This window comes from Malurus melanocephalus, unplaced genomic scaffold (genome assembly GCF_030028575.1).
Source record: "Malurus melanocephalus ecotype Western Australia unplaced genomic scaffold, MMel_1.1 scaffold_207, whole genome shotgun sequence".
Classification (NCBI taxonomy): Eukaryota; Metazoa; Chordata; class Aves; order Passeriformes; family Maluridae; genus Malurus; species Malurus melanocephalus.
This window is the reverse complement of record NW_026623439.1, coordinates 841652-862599: the sequence shown is the minus strand read 5'-3', so window position 1 is coordinate 862599 and position 20948 is coordinate 841652. Positions and strand designations below refer to the sequence as shown.

Below are 20948 nucleotides of genomic sequence, written 5' to 3'. Positions count from 1 at the left end.
GATCCCCTTAGGGGAGCAATCAAGCAATCGCATATGTTACCCTTTTCCACAGCCACCAAATACTGGAGGCCACCTGGTAGGAAATATTTGACCTAAATTTTCAGTAATTACTGAAACAATATTCAGATTCCTTCCTTCAGATTTATGAAAACACGGTAGGAAATCAGCGTTCATTTTCAGGGATGGAAGTTCTGGCATTTGGGAGCATTTCCAGAGTTTGTTTTAGTGATATTTTGAAGGTACCAGCCCAAGTCCTGGGGCTTATCTCAGCATCTTGAGGAGTCTGTGATAAAGAACTCGAACCCAGGGCCATGCCTGAGGTGGGCACAGCACCAGACTGTGCCTCTGCAGGGGTGGATGGCTGAGTAACTCCAAATTCTGGAGCACRTGGGACATTGCAGCTGTAGTAGGCTGAGAGCACCCAGTGCTCACTGCGTGGAGAGGATGGACAGCACAACGCTGCTCGTGTTGCACATCGAGTGAGAAAATGGTGCCAAAATCCYGCCCTGACTCAATCCATCCCCGAGCTTCAGGGAAAATTACAGCCCCTAACAGTTTGCTGAGTGGAAAGATTCWACTACAGCACTACTGGGGTTTTTTAGATGTAGGAGGAAGTTCTTCCTCAAGTAGACACTCAAGGGGAGAAATCCCTGGACACCACCAGGTTTTTCACCAGTGGTGAGTTTGTTTTGCGTGGACTGATTCCCTTGGGGAGCCCGGGGAGTAAAGGCTGTGTTTTGTTTTGTTTCCTGCGGACAGGTACAGAGCTAAGAATAGCAGATAAAGTATCCTCTTCCTTCTCTTTCATTAACAGAAGATTGAGGCCAGGCTTAGATCACTTAACCAGGGACATTAGCAGGTGACTCGGGGAGGAAAGGCCACAGGTGAAGGGTTTTGTGACTGCCAGGTCCTGCAGCAATATCGGGATTGCGTTGGGCAAAAGGGAACAAAACATTCCGAGAAGCAGATGAAGTTTCTTTTTACAAGGCGCTCAGTAATCCTGTACACCTGGGGGATCAGGTGTGCGGTTTGGGTGTGTTTAGGAATCGGTGTTGAAGCTGCTAAAGCCTTTTATAACGAACCAAATAGCAAAGGAAGAATTCCTGCTGGAGTCTGTCATCCCTGAGCCTGGGTGGGATGTTAATGCTCACCGCGTTGCTGCGTTGGGTACGGAGAGAAAGGAGGAAAATTAAACTCTGCCCTTCCTCCCAGCCTGCCCACCCCATCCTGCTGACCTTTATTCTCTGGCCTCCAAGGCACAGAATCCTAAAACACCTCCAGGTTCTTCTCATTCTCTTCACACTCAAGTAGAAAGAGGTGTCACTGTGTCCTGAGTGACTGAAGAAACACGTGGGGTGAATCAGGAGCGTCCTTGGGCGCTGTCATCAATCGTGGCATCAGCCTTTAGATCTGCTCCAGGCTGGGGGCTATGAAAGCTGTGGAAACCTTGGACTGGCATTACCCTTAATATGAGGGTCAAAAATCACTGGGGTCACCCATTACTGAGATGGGTTTGGCCAGAGATGAAGAAGGCAGCAGCATATCCGGGAGTTCTGCACCTGAAAATTTCTGTGTGGTTCTTTKAACTCTTTGCTCCAAGTAGGAGCAATTCCTGACTTTTGTGAGTGMAGAGGTGGCATAAACAGCTCCTTAGCTCATGAGGCTTTGCAAGGCCTTAAAACTGCAGCTTTTCAAGAAAGGAGCAGTAATTATAATTCACAGAAGCCTCTTTGTTGGCTGATACTTAAGGGTAAAAGGTACCTTGGAGTCTGGTCTCTGGATGAAGATTTCTGGCACTGACTGCTAAGCCATTTGTTCAAAGGGGATTTTCCCTGTGATTTAGGGCCCCCAAAACCCCCATTTAACCCATCCTGACCATAGCTTGGTGTTGAAGGTGACCCCAAAAGCTCAGATAAAACTGATTCTCTGCTGAATGTGACCCCAAAAGCTCAGGTACACTTGTTTCTCTGCTTAATGTGGCCCAAAAAGCTCAGGTACACTTGTTTCTCTGCTTAATGTGGCCCAAAAAGCTCAGGTACACTTGTTTCTCTGCTTAATGTGGCCCAAAAAGCTCAGATAAAACTGATTCTCTGCTGAAGGTGACCCCAAAAGCTCAGATACACCTGTTTCTCTGCTGAATGTGGCCCAAAAAGCTCACATAAGACTGATTATCTGCTGAAGGTGGCCCCAAATGCTCAGGCACCCTCGATTCTCTCCTGGCCTCTGAAATGGAGACACTTCAGGAAATTCTTGGTGCCATATGGATTTTCTCACAAAAGTGAGTGTTCAGTGGCTGCAGGGAAATAAAATTCCGGAGTGAACACACTCTCCTGGCAAACCTCAGCAGCCATGGAGCCATTCCTGGCCCTTTCTTAAATCCTCTCAGGGTGCCTTGCCCTTGTGGGGGCACCTTCTGATCAAAGCCCTCTCATGTGTCCCGTTCATGAGCACCTTTGTTTCTCTGGCTGTCTTTGATCCCAGAAYAGAGGCTCCACTGTTCCCTGCTGGGTGTCTGCCACCATCTCCTGAGGAGCACCTGTCCCCAAATTCCTCCTGTGCCAGCTSCCATCGATCTCCACCTCAGGGCTCAGCACAAGACAAGACAGTGACTCATTTCCCTCTCAGAAATAGCACCCAGAAAGCTCAACAGAGGAAGTCAACAAAGAACAAGAGAAAATTCAGAAATGCTCCCATTCTCCATGAGTTAATTTTAGAGTAAAATCAGCATTTGTTCATGGTTTAAGAAGATCTCCATCTTTGTTATTGGTCTTTTAATTGTCACTGTGACTATTTTTACACGATTGCAAGGGGCTGGTTTTGACCAAATGGGAAGTTGGGCGTTTGTGGTAATCAGAGGATTGGGTCGAGATCCCTGCACTGAGATGGTGAATTTCTTTGCAAACACAAAGGGTTTCTGAGAGGTTTGGTTTCTTTGCTTTCCTTTTGGAGCAGATGGCGGTGAGAGATGGGGAGAGTGACTTCATCATCCAATTCCTGTTGCCTGTTAGGACCTAAAAAAGAGTAAATATCCCCAGAGATACTGGGGGGATAAAAGGGATTCCATTTCTGCAGTCTCTCCAATGTGACAGTCTTGGTCAGGCCTTAGGAGATTCCCACCACCCCAATCTCACTGTAACTTACTCTTTTCTGAGTTTTTTGTCCTGTTTTTGRTCTCATTTCACTTTGCTGGACACTGTTTCTGCCTGTTTTAATCCACTGGTATTTTGTGTCATGAAGACAGAAGTTTTGAATCCTCCCAAAAATAGCTTGTTATTCTGCAGAGAGAAAACAAGTGAGCTTTCATCCTTTATTTTGACTGTCTTCGATTTGTGAAATGGAGTATTCCAGGGAACAGCCCCGTGGAGGAAAATTTGTTGGGAACAGCRAAGCTCTGAGCAAGTTAAGTGATGATAGGGAATATAAATCATGCAGTCAAAACAGCCCAAGGTTTTGGTGCAGCCAGGAAGGCATCACTGAACAAGGCTGATGGCTTCTGCAAAGGAAAGAAAACACTTCTTTCCTTTTTTTTTTCCTTAATGCTGGATAAAACTTGTAATGACAGTAATTGTCCAGAGGTGCATTGCTATGTGGGAGAAGGAAGCTCTCTGTTAAAGTGCTGCTCTGACCAAGGTAGTGCCCAGGGGGAAGGGGAAGGATGGAAAATGAGCCTTTGCCATGTTGTATTCCACAATGGGAATGTGAGGAAAAAAGAAGCTCATCATAGGAAGGTTTAAAAGCTCAAAACAGCACAAAACATAATGCAGGTTCTGCTCTAGTGAAAAATGAGATGTAGGCCTTTGGTCAAGTGTCTTCAGGGCTTGTTGTCCCCAAAGTTCCCTTTTTGAGTGAAATGTTTCATTACTYAGCCAAAAAGTGAATTTAGGAGAAGTTTTTCCTGAATGACCAGTTTCTCTCCACAGTGTCAACAAATGTCCCTGAGCAAAGCCAGGTGCCACTGGGCAAAGAAAATGCTCGTGTGTAACTTACCATTGTAAGAGTTTCTGGTTGTTTTGAAAGTAAAGAAAGTATTTCCTCCCTCTCCCCAGGAATGTGTGGCTATTTAGACATAAAGGCTTCTACAGTGAGTGGATGTATATTCGTACTGCCTTTATAGTTCTTAYTCCTGTCGTGTTGCACTCAGCAGGATCTTCATTTCCTAATATTATTCTGATTTAAACATAATTGAGTTTAGTTGCACTGATTATAAATGCTGGCTACCCAGCTTGCATAAATCACAAAATGAACTGCTGTTTTCCCTGGAAAATAATAATTATGCTCTCACCTAAAAAGTAAATCTCTTTCTGGGGGGTCAAAAATGTGACGTGACATTTCAGCTTAGGGGGCAAGAGGGAAGATTTGTGGTTTAAGGTGCCTATTTTGCTTCTAAATGTGGAATAATACAGTATTTTAAATTTATTATGTATTATTTATTATTTTTAATTTATAGGGCCTTGACCTGGGGCTCAGATAATCCAGGTTCATTAAGGAGCTGCTCATCTCATTACACAAAGATTGGAACCAACCTGATACTCAAGGAGGAAAAGAYGGAATGGTAGGAACTGGGGTAGGAATGAAGGGAATAAGGGCAGGAGCTGGGAAGCTGGGGGATGGCARGGAAGGGTGAACACAGATGCATCACAGAATTTCAGAACTAGATGAAGGTGAAGATATACAGAGAATGAAGAGTTAACAAGATGGGGAAGTACCAGGAGAGTTGWGAAGAAAGGAGAGAAAACAGGGATAGCAAGTGATGAAGCTTAAAGCAAGGGAGCTATTTTGATCAAGAAAAATTACATCAGCTCCATAATTAGCATTTAGCAGGGAGAGAGAAAAAGCATTTTAAGATCTGGACCACATTTTGAATTATATTTTCAGGATAAAATATAAATATGAGTAAAAAGAATGTGTTGCAAAACTGTTCTCCGCATATCCACTTGGATTTGGCATTTACAGCATGATAGTTCAGGAGTGTTCAAGAGGGCTCTGTAGTGGTTTTGCAAGTGGAAGTGGTTTCATATGTGTGGTGACATGAGAGAGAGCAAAAATAAGAGCCCAGGGATGATGGAAAGTGCTGGGGAGCACAAGTTTCTTCCTTGTTTTTGTTGTCTCACCCAGGAGAGCCTAGCAAGGATAACTGAACAGAATTCTGAATTACTCCATGGGCACAACCCATGTAACAGCTGGAGATACTGAGGTTTCAGGTAGAAAACAGCCAAAGCATGAGGAGAGCCCTCCTTCCTCTCATTCCAGCAGATTCCTGGAGACCTGGAGACCTGGAGACAGCCTGATTATTGCTTGATTCAGCCAAACTCTGACAGGGCTTCCTGTTGTGCTTTTCTCTGGAGGTGTTCCATCCAGCTCTGGAACATTCCAGTATAAAAATTAGAAATATGGGAGAGAKCAGTGGAGATGGAAAAGGGATAAGGGGGTTATGTGCAAAAGATTTTTAACTGGAATGTTAATGACTTCAGTCTTTTCTGCGTAATCCTTAAGACCCCCTCAGGTCTATCTGAAGTATTTTATCCCATCTCACATAAGASCAGTATCAACACAAAGACGAATTCGGGGAATATTTGAAGGTATTCTTAATCCACCTTTGTTCTTTTCAATAGGTTTTTAATATGTTTCCATTAACTTTCCCAGTGGCACACAGAGCTCCTGTTCTGAGAGCTGCTTGACCCTTGCCCCAAGTCTATCACATAATGACACATTAACATAGAAATGATTCCAGGGGGTGAAGGGGAAAGCATCGAGTGCTTCCAATCCTCCTTCCTCAGCTGGAGAAGAAATAAAATACACATTGTACAATTTCCCTGCTGCCCAGCGTTGATCCAATCAAGAATTTTTCAACAGTGAGTAAGTTATGTGGAGCATTTTAACAAGGAAAAGCTGCTGGGTTTAGGAAAGAGACAGAAAAGCTGTGAATTCAGGATTTGCCCTGGGCASTGCAGAGAAGCCAGGATCCTTCCTGAATCCTTCCTGTTCCTCCTGGCTCCAGGCAATCCACTCCAGCCASGGGTCCAATAAGCCCCTTGGCACTRGAAAGGTAYRATCCCCTGGMAGCYGTGTCTGATGGGTTCTTTGCAGTTTCTGTGTGGGATTTGAGCTGGACAACAGAGCACTTCTTTGCCATCATCATTTAACTTGAAAGGTCTGGGGGATAACTTAAATTGACCTCTCTGTCTCCTGAGGGAGGAAGACACTTGGAGAGGGGGAAGAACTGGASAGCACTGCCAGGGATGCAMAGGRAGGGAGTGTTGGGGTGTCTGGGCAGGGCCAGGAGCTGGACTGGATGATCTGTGGGTCCCTTCCAGCTTAGGATTTCTGTGATTCCATGAGCCAGAGAAGGTGTGAAGAAAGTCTAAAGGAGCTCAGTGTGAGTAAGAGAGGATGTCCCTGCCAAGTGATACCCACAGCCCTCATCTGGAGGCACCAGGGAGCCAGGAGGGCAAATACTCCTCTGAATCCAAGGAAAATCTTCATTTTGGGGTGACATACAACAGAAAGAACTCGATTTTCTGTCTGTTTCTTCCACAGTGCTTCAAACCCTCCTATTCAGACTAATTCCTTGGAGAGCAGTTGGGTGAGGACACCAGGAAAGCAGAGGGGAGGGATTTGTGGTTGCAGGGTTGTTATTGACAACAACAACTGTGGATCATGATATCATTCGGGGTGAACASAGCCGGTGTCAGAGTGGTTGGTCAGGGAACTGACACAGCCAGGGACTGGAGCCCCTGGTTCATCCTCTCTGATGCTTTGGATGCAGGTAGCAATGATTCATGCCCAATTCCCTTTTTTTTTTTTTTTTTTCCCCTCTCTGAAAACACRATTTGGGAAGAAACAAAACGTTCTTCTCTTAGCAGTAGGGTTTAGGACCCGGGCAACTGTACGGATTTCCTTCTCTAATCTGTGGGAATTAGCCCTGACTGACAGGGAGCCAGCATGCAGTTGACTTACASTCCTCAGCTAACTTGCAGCTCTGTAGAATTGCGGGAATAAAAGCGCTCCTTGCCCACAGTGGAATTCCTATGAGGATCCAACCAGAAGGGTCAATGCYGGAACGGAGGCTGCCATTGCATCCTGGGGGAGAATCCATGCAGGTTGGAGAGCAAAAAGTACTTTTTGGGGGGAAATTCTTCACTGTGTGGTAACTGCTGATGGGAGCTGCGGGGTGGGCAAAGAATCATAATGGAAACCATTATGATAGAAACTATTATGATAGAAACCATAATAATACAAACCATTGTTGTTCTGCTGAGAGGAAATTCAGTGCATGTTGGAYTGTGTAGGACTGGATGTGTCATGTTGTGGTGCTTTAAAGCAGCACCTCCAAAACAGAGCCTTTTGCCTTTCCAAAAATTCAATTGTGAGCAATAAACMATTAAAGAATCGCCATCTGAAGACTAAACTTTCAGGTAGTGAAAAGCACATAATCAACTGTGCCCTGAAGGTGCTGTTGGAAAGTGAGCAGAGGGTGGGAGAAGGTACCAGAGAGAGAAACAAATATACTGGAAAGCCCTAGTGCAGTGTTTGGTTTATTGATGGAGCAGTTAGGGAAATCTCCCAGCCAGGATTTCAGCTTTTCCAGAATTGTTGGATGAGGAGWTATCAAATGTCTCATAAGGATATTTGAATTTAAAATACCGCTTTGCTCCGAAGAGTGTTTCATTTTGTGTGGTGCTTTCTCTGCTCTTTTACTGCTGAAGGATGAGCAAATAAACACAGTGGGGTTTGTGTGTTTCCCCTGCTGCCTCTGCCAGCTCACCTGGGGAGAAGGAGGCAGGATACAACTCCAGCTGAGTCAGGTTCAAGCAGAGCAGGAATGAAATGTTCTTTTTCTGTGGCTCAGTGGGTAATGTCCTTGTTGCTGTAGTAGGGAGCAAAGCCGGGCCATGGCCGTGGAGCTGCTGGGTTCCTGCCTGGCTGACCAGTTGTTCACACAAGGAAACTCTTTTTCCATTCTTTCACCTGCTTGTGGACATTACCTGTGGGACAGAGGCACCTGGGCTCTGTGTCCAGGACCGGACAGTGGCATTTGGGTGTGGCAGTGGGGTGGCACTGCCCTGTCACMCAGGACAGCTCCCCCAGCCTCTGCATCCAGAGGGAGAAAGGACAGACAGAACCACAATCCCTGGTTTTGTGGGGCTGTGACTTCAACAGGTCCTTGTGCTTGAAGTGCTTGTGCAGTATTCCAGCCTTGGGTGGGCATAAAATGGTGGGCAGGGGGTGGGAGCTGCCAAACTGTTACCAAGCGAAATGGACCCATTTGCCAGGCAATTTTCAGTAGATCTGTGTACCTACAGATCTATGCATAGTTTTATATTTGTATTTATGTGTGTGTGTATTTGTCTCGCGTGCTACATTCCTCTGCCCCTTTCCAAACATTGAGTGAATTTTTTTTTACTACCCTGCTGGATCTTTTGGGGTTCCTGCATCCTCACCCAGTGGCTCTCACTGGGCCATGTTGGCCCTACAAAGCCCCTACAAGAACCACGCAGTCTCAGCATCCCAAAATGTTTCCCTGGGCACCCTGCTCAGCCCCAGAGKGTRTCACCTGKGCTATGCCCTGCACTGAYAGCAGATGCCACCCATGGTGACCCYGGGCAGGAGGAGCACTGGGGTGGCATCATCTCCCTCAGGGCKAGTAAGAAGAGAGCTCTGTGCCCACCCCCTCAATTGGGGCTTTTGGGATGGATTTTTATCCTCAAGGRTTCAGCAGAGTTTGCATTTTCTGCTTCCAACATGGCAGCAGAAGGGGGATTCTGTCCCAGGACTTTCCCTGCATTTTTCATCGAGCAGCCTAGCGAGGAGTTATCCCTTAATCTGGCTTTGCAGCCCAGTTAAACCTGCTTTGCTGGCAGGGATTCAGCAGCCAGGTGAGCAGTGGCTCTCCCGGAATTGTTACTATTCTGAAGCTTGGAGTGTTTTCCTGCTTAGCAGAAGGTCTGTGGGCTCGTTTCCTCCTGGTCCCAAGGGGCTGGAGCTTGGATTCATTTCCCATGGGGAGGATGAGGGGTACCCCCACCCCTTCTCCAGCTGAGAGTTTGTGGAAAGCTGGAGTAGCAGCTCTGTGGAAAGCTGGAGTAGCAGCTCTGTGAAGGGCTCGGGATGTGGGAGCGAGGCCATGGGAGGTGAGGTGTGAGCAAGCCCTATTTATATACCTGAGCTCATGGATTTCACCCGGCTTAAGGTGGGAAATGTGGTGCTCAGCCTCGGTGGCACTGGGCTCACACGTGCTGGGAAACGGGGAGGCAAAAGTGCACCAGCAGCATGGAGCTGCCCTGGGAGAGAGGAGCTTTTCCAGTCTGGGCTCTGATTGGGGCATGGAAAATGTCCCATATTCCCCTGGAATCTCCTTTCAGCTCATGCAGCTGGACTGGCTGTGTTCTGCTGCRTTGCACTGGGGGCTTTTCCTCCTGCTCTGCCCCAAAGCCTCCCAGCAGGGATGGGGTCGTGTCCCCAGCAGTGCCGTGTCCAAATGCTGCTCTGTGCAAAGTTTACCTTGCCCTGCTGGTTTTGTGCAGGTATTTTCAGGAGCTGCCTCAAAGGTGCATCATTTCCAAGGCAGGACAGGGCAGGACTGGACCCAAAAAGTTGTGTTTGCAGTGAGAATTCCAGTTACACCGTCATGGGCCGGGCTGTGCTTTAGATGAGAAGTTTCTGTGAGGCTTCCATCCACTTAAAGCTCCTGGATCTTTAAATAGGTGTCCTTGGCCAGCTTTTCTCACTCCGTTAATCCCTGAACAGATGAACTGGCATGAATAGAAATGTTTATGGCAGCTGCATATGGAATATATCTGATTGTTGCACACAGGCACAGCTCTAGGCTTGTCATTTGATGCTCTATAAAGAGTCTTGGATAATCTTTCTGAAAGGAGCTGTGTAAATGCAGATATAATTAGCTTTTTTTTTGCTTTTTTTTTGGAAATAGATATCTCTTAATAAAGCTCTGGAGCACAGAATAGCCATTTCCTGCGATTTTCATTCACATAATATTTATAGTGCTGCAGAACAAATGAGCCGTTGGAAAGGCAGAGAAATGAACGCTGCGAATGAACTTGCCTTGAGAGGAATTTGTGATCAAATTATGGATCTAACAAACTCCAGTAAGCCAATTACTGCTCCTCCTGGATTTGGGAGTGTGCAGGCTCAGTGGATTTGGTGTAATCCCTCCCTGTGAACAGATGGGCAGATTGCAGAGCTCTGCCTTCCAGAGGGCTGGGACCATCTCTCTTTACCCCCTCTGCCTCTCAGTGACAAACATTCTCAAAGAAAGGATGAACAGAACCAGTGAAGAAGTTTCTGATGTGCCTCTGTGCAAATTGTCTTTAAATTTTTACCACTTTCTCCTCCCCTAGAAGGTGTTTTTCACATGCCATGGGGCACGTTGTGATGGAGGGCTGTAGTTCAGAGCTGGGCAGCATTGTCCTGTGAGCTCCTGCTTGCAGGGAATTGCAGAACACCCCAGTCTGCTCCTCCAAGGTCAAACCAATGGAATGACAGGAGATAAACCAGGAATAATTTGTAGTCCTTCCTGCAAGTTTGATGGCAGTCACTGAGTTGCCATCTGCATCTTTGCCCTTCTGGAGCTGCAAACTTCCTTCTTTTCAGGAAGACGATAAAAATGTTGCATCAGGTGGGAGATGAAATGATTCTGTATTTTGTCCAGTGCAATTCCAACAGCCTCCCTGTGCTCCCTGTGCTGCTCCTCACACAAACCAGACCCCTGTACAGCAGAAAGCTGCCAGCACTGTCATTTTGCCTCAACGAAATCTTAAAATATTTAAGATTTTTAACTTTATTGCCCAGCTGTGGCTTTGCTTTTCATGGAAATACTGGCTGGTAACTTAAAGACTCAATCCAATATTTGTTTCCTAAGCAGTAACTACAACTTCTCAAATCTATTTAGCAACTACTCAGTAAGGRAAGAAATTGCTGCAAAATGAAATGAAATAAAATCCTTGGTCCCACCAAGGATGAGCAGGGCCAATTTTGGGTTCTGACCAGGTTCTCCAGGGTTTTGTCCAGAAAAAAAACATGAGGCTGGAGATTCCAAGCTCCTGCTGCACCTCTTACCTGTCCTTGAGAGGAAATGTTATTCCTTACTATCCTTATTGATTGCTTCATTTTATGAGTCATGGAATRTCCTGAGCTGGGAGGGACCCACAGGGATCATCCAGCCCAGCTCCCATCCCTGCCCAGACCCCCCAACAATCCCCCCTGTGCATCCCTGGCAGTGCTGTCCAAACACTCCTGGAGCTCTGGCAGCCTCAGGGCTGGAACCATTCCCTGGGGAGCCTGGGCAGTGCCAGCACCCTCTGGGGACAGAAGAMCCTTTTCCTAAAGGAAAAGCTCTCCTGTTGGGTCTCCTCCTGCCACATCTGAGCCCTGTCATTCAACCAATTGTTTTGTTCCCCCATTTTTTACTTGTTCACCCCTTCAGCACCCACTGTCCTCAGATGGATATAAAAACATTGTGCTGAAAGTCTTGGGAAAGTTAGGGGAAATTATAACTGCTGTCTCCTTGCCCATGTTGTTTGTTCCATCCCTTTATTATTGCTTTCACTGCATCCCAGACAGGTTGGTCAGGCATGATTTAGCTTTGGTAAATCCAGACTGACTGATCCCAGTCACCTTCTTCTTCTCTGCATGCCAAGGAATGGGTTTTGGGAGGACAAAYTCCAKAATTATCAAAGATCTCAAAGTCATYTGAGKTGTTTAAAATAGTTGGGAAGATGAGAAGGAACTTCATGCAAGATTTCAAAGACTGGACTGAAGAACCTGTTGTATGCAGATATCAGGGAATCAGAGCTTTGTAGGAAGTYAGGTCTGTCTGTSTGTCTGTCTGGGATATTCCTAGGGCAGGCACCACCCTACTGGAATTGCCAGATGGGATGAGGTCGGTGAAGAACACACATGGCTCTAACGGGACCTTGGCTCCTGCTTTTTAAAAAAGCAGAGTTTATTTCCCAGACAAGGCTTCCCCGAGTGCAGAAAAATGCACCTCTGAGGCTGGCAAAAGTGATTTTAGTGTTCCCCATGCTGCACTGTGCACAAATGCATCCTGAGGAGACTCCAGCTCATCCATGGATTGCCAAGAAAAGCCCCCGTGAGGCTCWGGCTGCGTTGGGGTCAGGCTCGCTGCGGAGACGCGGGATGCTCAGGGGAAGAGACGGGAACTAACGAGCGCCGTTCCTGCCAATCATCCTYATTCCTGTCAGATCCTCACGCTTCCAGCATCACTCCCTTCTGCCAAGCACTGCTGGATCCCAGCCCACAAGGTGAATTAGTTCCTTTTGATGATGTTCTGAGGGAATGGGAAGCTACCAACAATAACATCTTCGAGCATATCAAATATTTAACGCACATGTCTGGGAGCAAGAAGCCTTTTCTCTCACTCAGAGCAGCTTCTCTTGGGTTGTCCTTTCTGCCTGCAGGAATTCTTCATTCCTGGGGAAAAATCCTGCCTTGAAGGTCTGATACTGTTGCTTTCACAGCAGGTGGCTTTAGTGTTTTGGGGCCATGTGAGGGGTGAACACTGTTACAGCAGTACAGGGTGAAGGTAGATCTCACAGCACAGGTAAATCATATTAATAAGTGGTAGAACAAACTAAATATTTAAGTGGTAGAACAAACTAAATATAGCACACAGCTCCAACAGGAAAAAGGAATTACCCTGGGTCTTACTACGGATAGTAGGTGTTTTGTTTTACTGTTAATTGTTTTTGGTGTTCAGGTATCAATAATTTTTCAGATCTCATAACACAAAGATAATGCTCATTCTGATAATTTTAATTTYACAAGGTTTTTGAAGGAAAATAAGGTTTAAAGTCATGCTGCTAAGTGGGGTGTGTGGATGAGAAAGAGCAGCATTTGATAGGTCTGCAATAATCTCATTTATTTATTTTTTGAAGGACTGAGGAGCAATTTTGATCCCAGTAGAGGTTTTCTAGAACAGGAGGGCTCTGGTGTTACTTCACAGTGCTTACATGACTATGTAAACTTTGTGTTGTGAGCTCCTCTTTACTCTCACCATGGGTCCTCACAAAAAAAAAAAAGCCCTATTTTGAAAAAATGAGCATTTTTTTTTTGTACTAGGGACAACAATGCCAACAATACAACAGGAAATTCAAACTCACAGAGGGGAAATTGAGGATAGATATTGGGAAGGAATTGTTCCCTGGGAGGGTGGGGAGGCCCTGGCACAGGGTGCCCAGAGAAGCTGTGGCTGCCCCTGGATCCCTGGCAGTGTCCAAGGCCAGGCTGGACATTGGGGCTGGGAGCAGCCTGGGACAGTGGGAGGTGTGGAAGGGGGTGGMACTGGCTGGGCTTTAGGGCCTTTCCAGCCCAAACCATGACTCCCTGATTTAAATAAGCTCCATTAGATGCCTGGGCGGTCTCCCATGAGCTGCACGGCGGCTCCCCTAAGTTTCAAGGAATTACAAAGGGGAGTTTCAAGGAATGCTGTTTAAATTCCACCACGGTGAGTAAAAAACTGCGCTTTTTCCCAAACCCTGCTTGAGCCGGCGGCATCCATCACCCGCACCCCGAGGGAGCAGACACCGCTCCGGCAGCACCGCGCCGCCGAGCCGGGCTCCAGCGGCATTCCCATGTCCTGGCACACATGTCCTGAAGGGAACGGGAGCTCCATCCTCGCACTGAGCTGCGGGGAAGGCGGCCGGGCCCGGGCGGGGAGCGGCTCGGGGCGCTCCGGGGCGCTCCGGGGGTCGGTACCCAGCCCCGCCCGCAGCGCTCCGAGCCGCGCTGGGAGAGCCGAGAGAGGGAGAAAGGAACACAAGGAGAGAGAGAGAGAGAGAGAGAGAAGGGGAGAGCCGGCGGGGGGGCTGGGAAGCCGGGCTGGAGCGGGGGAGTGCCCGGCGCCGGCGGATGCGGGCGCATCCCTGCCCAGCGCAGCAGCCGGGATGCAGAGCCGCCACCGGGGACCGGCCGGGCGCCTCCTGCTCTGACATGCCGAGGTATTTCCCTGCTGTTCCTCGGGCCGTGGGATGCCGGGTGTGTTGGGATGGGCTCGCTGTGTGCCGGCGGGGCTCCTCGGGAAGCGGAGTGGAAGATGCGGGGGTGTTCCTGCTCTCTCTGCAGAGGCGTGGGGGGAACGTGCTGCATCACCCAGCGCAGCAAACTTTGAGCTGCACGCTCAAACTGGGGGTTCTTGTGTTTGGTTTCCCTCGGAATTCAGGTAAAATTACGCCCAGGAGTAGTATTTTATTCACCTCTTTAGAAGAATCGCGACTGCCACATCGCGTTGCATTTGGAGCGGGGCGAGTCAGTGGAAAGCGCCGGGGTTTGGTGTCCTTTGTGGAACTGAGCTCTGTGTCTCTCCCACCAGCGTGGGCTTCCCGCAGGCGGACGGGAAAGTTCTCAACCCTCGCTTTTCAGCTGTTTTCCCTGGAAATCCATGCTGGTGGCRCGGCTGGTCCCATAACTCCGCTCCTCTTCCTCAGAGGAATTCCTTCGCAGCACTCCCACGCCTCGTGGCTGGGTTTTGCAGCTTTTAGAGTTGAGGATTAGGAAACTTAACGGTTTGTGCCTGGCTAATTCCTTGATAAACCTCTACACTCAGTAGTAAGTGCTCTACTGGTGCTTTTGGCAGCCTCTCCCTTTCTTTTTATTCCACATTTAACCATAATTTAAAAAATAACAACACTTGTTTTGGTCTTACCTTGAATATCCTTCATGTTTAAMTCTTCTTACTTCACACTTTTGTTTTGTATTGTTCTGTTGGGGCTTTCTTTGGTTGCTTGATTGATTTTGGGTATTATTTTTTTTTTTTTTACATATTCTTTGTGTGTAAATTTGGTGTTATGTTAATAATTACTGTTCTTGGAATCCTGCATTTTCCTTGTCCAGTGTTTGTTGCCACGCTGCCACTACTTTAGGTTTTTTTTTTTAAAAAAGGGGGAATTTTAGTGATTACTGCATCCCATTTAATCTGGAGAACTGTAAACAAGTGTATAAACTTGACATAGCATTGGAAGGCAGAGCTGAGGCGTGTGTTTTTATTTCTCCCCATGAAGGGAGCTGCTGTTGGAGGTGCTGTGGGGTCACACCGGGATAACATTCCCTGTGGAAGGGTAACCCCAGCTCCACGCTTCCTTCCTCCCTAGAAAGCCGGCTGATTGGCGGAGCTGGGAAGCTGATATTATAGGAGATGTGCTAAATAATTAATCATATTCATGGCATGGCCTTTGACGGGGCGGAGTTTTGCTATGGAGAGTTGGAGGCTTTGCCTATGAATTCTCAGTTTCTCTTATCTTGCTTTGGGTTGTTTTTTTGGGGGGCTTTTTTTTGTTTGTTTGGGTTTTTTTTTTTTGCCAGGGGAGGCAGCAGGACGRTGAGCCAGGGGTTATTTGATGCATTTTATCTGTCCGTGGGAGCACTCAGGTTTCAGGAACATGATCCCCGTGGCTTTGCCAGGTGCACCCCTAAGAAATAAGAGTGGAATTTAAGGAGAGGATGGCTCTGCTTAAGGATGAGCCTCCTCTCCCAGCCCTTGGCTGGAACTGTTGAGGCAGGAAAGTTACTCCCAGGTGCTGTGTTTCCCACCTTACCCTTGGAGAGCGAATGTGCAGCCTGTGGAGAAGTTTGGGGCTCCATATCTTCTTTATGGTGCTCTACTCGTGCTAAATCACCACTTGGAATAATTGTATTGTCACCTTGTGTCATATTTGCTCAGGTGTAATGGCTCTGCCACAAAGGCAGCCGCCTGGAAAATTGTGCTGCAAAATTTTCGATGTTCCTTGGAAAGGTGGGGAGGCTTTAGAGCCTTTTTTTTTCCTCTCTCCTGTTATAAAAGCGGGATTTAAAAATTTTATTCTTGTTTTTTTTTCTCTCCTATTTATTTTTATGAATATCCTGGTTTCCTGGTGACTGGGATTGTCTGGTAATACTTTCTTTTAGGAACAGGAGATGAGCCTCTGTGCTGAAGAAACCTTTCCTCACAACTATTTTCAGATAACACAAAATGAATGAAATTTAAGCTGTTTAGATGAAAAATCTAAACAGAATCATGCTGGATTCTGGTCTTTGCTTGCTGTACAGCTAAATTGTCATAAGGGTTAACAGTATAAAGTGTGAATTAATTCCTTGTGTGCCATTTGAGATGTCCAGTTTTAACTTGCTATTTAAATTGTGGGTTTGTATTTTTTTTATGTATGAAAAAGGTCTCTTATCTAAAAGAGTCTATCAAAGTCTTATTCACATGCATCAGCTTTATTTAAAGAAAAAAAAAAAAAGGAAGAATAAAAGCAAATTCTCACAAGGAGTGGACTTGTGTGGAGTTGTGCCTCTCTGAATTTTGCCTTTTTCTGTTCTTCAGAGCCTCCAGTTATTTCTGGGCACTGTCCACTTTATCTGCTTTGTGCCGCGTAGGATCAGCCTGTTCCTACCATCAGGGACACAGTTACTGCTGAAATGTTTAATGAGATCAGTTCCAAGCCTAAATTTTAAGACCCTCTTATAATCACTTAAGTTTTCAGGTCTTCTGCTCTTGTCTGCCTGTGAAGCAGATGCTCACCTACCCCTAAATGCCTCTGCTGGCTGCAGCTTAACCAAGTTTCCCATGTGACACTGCTGAATACTCAGCTAAACCCCAGATTAATRGGATCTCCAGCATTTGGAGAATGGTATCTGATGAAGTAATCCCTTCGTTAGTCTCTCACGAGCTGAATAATAAGAAATTTGGTCACAATTCCCAGTGCTTTCATGTCTTTGGAAGGAAATTTAAAGGGAAGAGCACTCAGGTCTCTGTGCCACTGAAGGAAGTGTAGTAGGCTTGGAGAGAATTCTTCTTTTAAGCATGAAATTTATTTCCTGCTCTGTAATTGTCTGCAGTACCCCAGCTAAAAGAAACATCAGAGTGGTGTTCAATTTTGTGTGCAGTTCGTTTCCAAACTCTGCCTTTGACTTTAATGGCCCCTACAGCTTTTATTCCCTTTATGATAATTTCTTCTTTTGTACCCTTGTGTCTCTTATTTTTTATTCCATTTCTTTTTGCATTTTCATTTYTTCTCCATTCACCCCCTCCTTCTCCTCCCACAGTAAATATTAACATCCTTACTGAAAATGAAGTCAAAAATTTCTTTTGTACTTGCACTGACTGGACTTAATGACCTTGGAGGTCTTTTTCAACCATAATGATTCAGTGATTATCCTTCCCAAAATATCCAAGCAGAGGAACACACATTGTTCTTTACCTGACCCCTGCCTGTGCAGAGCACCCAAAAATCTGTATAAAGTTCTCAAACCCAGGAAAATACTGCATTCTTGGAGATCTTTCTGAGGTTCTGTTACACCAATTCTCCCTTATTTTTCTTTTTTTAACTTCTTAATTGTGTCTGGTTTTAGGCTTTTTAAAATTCCATATATTTCCATTAAAAGCTTCTACATGTTGGAGGTAGTTCCCTGCTAGCAGTGCAYAGAGAGTCCTTCTTCCTGAAGGTCTTTTTTCCATGGAATATTGAAGATTTTGGCATTGAAGGATTTCTGGGCCTCCTTGATATTCAGACAGCTGAGTTCCTAATTTCTGTTGATTTTTCTAGTTACTTTCCTTAATTTCCTTTTTTTCTTTTTTCCAAACAAAGGCCGATATCCCTTAATTATACCCCCTTTTTCTTTTGTTTTTTCCATCTTGTTTAATCAGCTGATTATCATTCCAATCCAGTTTATTTTCTGTTGGTGCACCCTCTCCAAATAGAAGATGAATTAACCTTATTTTCCCAGATACAAAGGTTTCCTGCTGGATCAGTCCTCTCTGAGAGCACACAAATTGAGCTGCTATTCCTATCCTTCATTCTTTGCATCTGGAAAATGAAATTCCCCAATAGTCGCCCAGTTTCTAAAGAGTTCTTAATTCTCTTAAGAACACCACAGCCGCCCATGTGTTTCTTCCAGGTTTACAGCATTTCTTCCCCCCAATACAATTTGCCTGGATCAGCCCCTTGCCAGGGTGATTTTGCTCCCAGCCAGTATTGAGGTTTGCCATATGGCTCCATGTCTCCAAGGGAGAATCCTTTGGAGGATCTTCCCTGCTCATGTCTGGAGAGGTAACAAGATCAACTTTGCTGGTTGCCCCCATGGTTTTGCCTTTCTGTCAGCTCTTTGAGAGAACCAAAATGGAAAAATTGCCCCAGATGAATGGGAACAGCATCAGTATTTCCACCCAGCCATTAACTGTGGCTCCCACAAAGCTGAATAATCAGTTTGTTTCATCCGGGAGCACAAGGGATGTGGGATTTGTTTGCTCTGTCCTGATGGAGCACGAGCATTCCTCAGACCACATTCCTGAAAATGCTGCTGTCCTGGTCCCTCTATAGAGAAGATTTTATTTCCCCCATCCTAAGGTGCTCACAAGCTCATATATGCATCAATCCAAACTGTTGGTTTGATGGAGGGAGAGCTGCAAGGTTCCTGGGCAAAAACCCAAGCTGAAATCCAAGCTTTTAAGAAGAAAACCTTTGTATCACARAATCCAGAAATAATTGTGAACTCTATTAAAACACAGATGTCTCTTGAAATTTTAGAATGGTTCTTAATATCCACACCCACCTATTCTGTGGTGACTCTTCCCACTGGAACTGTTCAGTCTCTGGGATATCACCAGAGCTTTGGCTTTGAAGCAGCTGAATCTGCTTCCTCTGTGACACTGGAGATGCTGCAACACCTTTTGCATTTTCCAAAAGTTASCCTTGCTTGGGAGCATTTTTTTCCCTCCCAGCATCCAAGCTGGTTCTGAGGTTAAACAAATGTTATCCTTTTTAAGCACTTCCACTATCTTAGCTCAAATAAATGAGGGATGAGTAAAGCAGGACTGTGACAATCCATGAGCAATTGGAGCTGTAATTTCGGGTGATTCACTGGGACAAAACTGGTTTGTTCCAAACTAAGTGTGTGCTGAGGCCGGGATGCTTCTGGCAGGTGGAACAATTCAGGTTCCTCCAGTGACAGCTCCTGATCCTTTTTAATGATTTTCCCCCACTCTTGGCGCTTTTGGGGCTCTGCTTTAGAGATTCCTGAGCATTTGCTGTGGAAATGCTGTGCATTGCCAGCAGCTCTGTGCTCAGCACCCCTTGTGTGGCTTAGGTGCTATTTCTCCTTACCTTGGTGCAGCCTGGGCAGGGATGAAATCCCTGTGAACCAGGTAAGGCAATCACAGCTTTGCAGTTTTGCAGAGGGAAGTTGGATTTTCTGCTCTGGGTTGGATGTGGCAGCTCCTTGATATCCATGTGGGAACCCCTGGAGCTGTGAGCCCTACTGCCTGGAGCAGAGACAAARGGGAACTTTACAGAATCCCAGAATGGTTTGGGTGGAAGGGACCTCAAGCCCATCCAGTGCCACCCCATCCATGGCAGGGACACCTCCCACTGTCCCAGGCTGCTCCCAGCCCCAATGTCCAGCCTGGCCTTGGACACTGCCAGGGATCCAGGGGCAGCCACAGCTTCTCTGGGCACCCTGTGCCAGGGCCTGCCCACCCTCCCAGGGAACAATTCCTTCCCAATATCCCATCTGTCCCTGCCCTCTGGCAATGGGAAGCCATTCCCTGTGTCCTGTCCCTCCATCCCTTGTCCCCAGTYCCTCTCCAGCTCTCCTGGAGCCCTTTCAGGCCCTTGGAAGGGGCTCTGAGCTCTCCCTGGAGCCAATTCTTCTCCAGTCTGGACAAACCCAACTCTGTGTCCAGGGMAGAGGGGTCCCAGCCCTTTAAGCATCATCTCCAGGCACCTGAACAGCTCTGTATGGGTTCGAGGTTTGTAGGGTTTTTGTGCAGTTTGCCTTCMGTGTCCCTGCTCAGGACTGCCTTCCATGCCCCGTGCTCCTGGCCTTGCTCTGTCTCTCAGGCCACAAAACAGATCTATAAATATCCCATGTAATCCCTGAAAAACGTACTTTTCCTTGTGAGAATGCCAACCCAGTGAGCAGTGKCAGTGCAGATCCATTCTTTAGATGCCAATGCCAGTTCCTGGTGGGGGTGAGGAGCGGCTCCTGTGCTGCGATGAAGGGAGCTGATGAGAGCCATGACTTCTCCCCCCACGTTAGGATGCAAGTGTGTGCTGAATGTGCCAGATGTTTGGCTTTCATTGCCTGCAGGATTTTTTCCTTTCCAGCTCTAGTGAAAGGGAAGCCTGAGCAGGTCCAGCAGAATTCTAAACAGTTTCCTGTGTGAACGGAGAAAGCAGCATCYTTAATGAACTGCACAGGGTGACAGCAAGTCCAGTTAATGAATGCTGGCCCTGTTATTTGAGAGAGATGGCTGGGTGACATTTTTTTCTGATTTAGGATCGCTGAATCCATATGGATTATCCATCTCAGGAAGTCTTTCCTTTATTTTAGTATTATATTTTAAATATCCCGAGCTTTACAGTTATATTTCTGAGCTGTTCAGAACATCCTTCTGTCCTCTACGTGTTAACAGTTGAAGGAACTGTCTTTACAAATATTTTTTTTTTCATTTATTCTGGAGAAATAGCACTGGAATYCTGGAATCTTTTAGGTTGGAAAAGCCCTCCCAGCCCATGGAGTCCAAGCCRTGCCCGATGCCCACCTTGTCCCCAGCCCAGAGCTCTGAGTGCCACCTCCAGCCCTTCCTTGGACACCTCCAGGGATGGGCACTCCAAAGYTCCCTGGGCAGCCYCTGCCAAGGCCTGAGCACCCTTTCCATGCAGAAATTCCTGCTGATGTCCACCCTGAGCCTCCCCTGGCCCAGCCTGAGGCCGTTTCCCCTTGTCCTGTCCCTGTTCCCTGGAGCAGAGCCCGACCCCCCCGGCTGTCCCCTCCTGTCAGGGAGTTGTGCAGAGCCACAAGGTCCCCCCAGAGCCTCCTTTGCTCCAGGCTCAGCCCCTTTCCCAGCTCCCTCAGCYRCTCCTGGGGCTCCAGTCCCTTCCCAGATCCACTCCCTGCCCTGGACACGCTCCAGCCCCTCCAGGGCTCTCTGGCCA

At 46.8% G+C, this 20948-nt stretch overlaps 1 protein-coding gene across 1 annotated transcript in view; it reads left to right on the top strand.

Moving 5' to 3' along the window:
* The window catches only part of PCDH15 (protocadherin related 15), a 456551-nt gene that overhangs the window by 166696 nt on the left and 268907 nt on the right, over window positions 1-20948 (top strand). The gene's annotated exons all lie outside the window — the stretch shown is intronic.